Consider the following 2,500-nt stretch of genomic DNA (forward strand, 5'->3'; position numbering starts at 1 on the left):
GACTTCCACGTGCACATAAGAAATGAAATAAAGTACGTGAAAGAAGCAAACTAAACATTTTCAGTGACGATGCCAAGAATGTGAGGAAGAAAGACACTCGAGATTCACCTTCACATACACTCACAGCCGGAACATCCTTCTCAGTACAGGTGAGGTGCCCTGCCTTGTGTAAACGCTTCCAGGGTATTGCGTCCTTTTAACACCCATGCCAACAAAGGGAGCAGAGATAAAAAGGGAAATGAATATTCATTCGTAATATAAACAATTGTCATTAGCGACGCGAAGAAAGCGCAATTAAAATGGTGTGTGAATATTCATCAGTAATTTAGCCAATTGCTAATAGCGTTGTCAAGAAATAAAAGCACTTTAGCTTGATGAAGACCGACGTGGACAAACGACAAGTGACGGGAATGATATATGTGGTCTGTTTGCACATGCATATATATATATATATATATATATATATATATATATATATATATATATATATATATATATATATATATACATATATATATATATATAGTATATTATGTTGTGTGTGCACCATGCACTAAACTGTGGCATGCAGACATATGTCTGCATGCCACAGTGTGAGCTAACTCACACACACATTCACAGACGCACACACACATTCATAGACGCACACACAATACTTACCAGATGGGACAACAACCACACACACACACAATATCAAGACGCACACACACACAAAGCACACACATACACAACACACACACAACAACACACACACACACAGACACACACACACACACACCACACACACACGACACACACAACCACACACACACATACACATCACAACGCACACATCACAACACACAACACATACACACAGCGCACACATCACACACACAACACACAACACACACACACACACACACACACATACACACACACACACGTGTATATATACACACACACAAACATTTATATACGTGATCTGAAGGAATCGGAGAGTCAGCGACAACTCAATCTCAGACAGATTTGACCGTCTCCTTTTAATAAGACGGATAGAGTTTCGTCACGTTAGGATTAATGGTTCACTGTGACTGCGTAGGCATTTCACATAGAATTATGTTATAAATGATGATTATGCTGTGGATGGGTAATAACATTGCTCTAGCTTATATTGATTAATGGTAATAATTATCGTGTCAGTAATGAAAATGAGGTATAGTTATGGTAAATTATCAATATTAGCAATGATAATGACAACACAATAATAATTAAACTAAATTGATAAGAATAATGACCCGCCGTCCTTGTCACTATGGGAATCTGCGACGGAGGTTCGATCCAAAATGTCGCTGACTCAGAAAGAAAGTCAAATAAAAGCAAATGGGGCGCCTAAATCTCGCTGTGATCGTCGAGTGGCACAAATGTTACCTCGTTGCTGCTCTGTCATCAGGTCCAACTGGAGGGCGACCCAACGGAAGGGCGTTTCCAAGGAACATCATGTCGACATTTTATGTGTTTGAATTCTTGTATTCATCTCCTTTCTTTTCACCCTATTTAGCTTTGACCATACGAACGCGTGGCTGGATATGGCTATTAAGCGACAACGAAATGTGACAAGAACGAGAGGCGAACTGTCACCTTGGTAGTCCTAACAGCCGGCGGGAAATTTTGGTCTAAATTAATCCTGACAATTTTACAGGGCCTCAGTCCGAAGGGTTGGATCTCTGACTTGGGGATTAAGAATCTATTATTGCTGACTCGGCCTCCGATTTTTGTTATAGATCTGTCTCCAACCTTTAATGCTCAATGCCACAAGAGGACTTTTACCTCCGCGAGGAAATGAAAAAACATTTCTCGTGGTTATGAATCTGTCACTCATGAGGGAAATGGGGCTCCGTCTGGTAATTATTCGGGGCTTCTCTCTCGGCTGTACTTTCGTTTACTTAAAAGGAAACTTTTCTTATGGATGGGATCCCGAGGGAGCCCCGGGAGTTTTTAAGTAAGATTAAAAGCCGGGGAGGCTGGCCTTACTTTACATATTACTATTTTCTCTCGTCTCCCTTCCACTCTCTCCTCCGAACTGTGCGGGCTCTCCCTAGCCCCATTCTTCGTGCAATTAATAGATGATAATTGGTAATTATGGAGTATTAGAGGTGTGCACCACTCTGAATCTCTCTCTCTCTCTCTCTCTCTCTCTCTCTCTCTCTCTCTCTCTCTTCTCTCTCTCCTCTCTCTCTCTCTCTCTCTCTCTCTCTCCATATATATTAATATATATATATATATATATATATATATATATATATATATAATATATATATATATATATGTCCGTCTGTCTGTGTGTTTACATTTATTTATTCATTTATCAATTTACCTCCCACCACCCATCCCTACTTCCTCCTCTCTCTCTCTCTCTCTCTCTCTCTCTCTCTCTCTCTCTCTCTCTCTCTCTCTCTCTCTCTCTCTCTCTCTCTCTCTCTCTCTCTCTCTCTCTCTTTCCTCTCTCTCTTTCTCTCTC

The sequence above is a fragment of the Penaeus monodon genome, chromosome 39, assembly GCF_015228065.2.
Source record: "Penaeus monodon isolate SGIC_2016 chromosome 39, NSTDA_Pmon_1, whole genome shotgun sequence".
Classification (NCBI taxonomy): Eukaryota; Metazoa; Arthropoda; class Malacostraca; order Decapoda; family Penaeidae; genus Penaeus; species Penaeus monodon.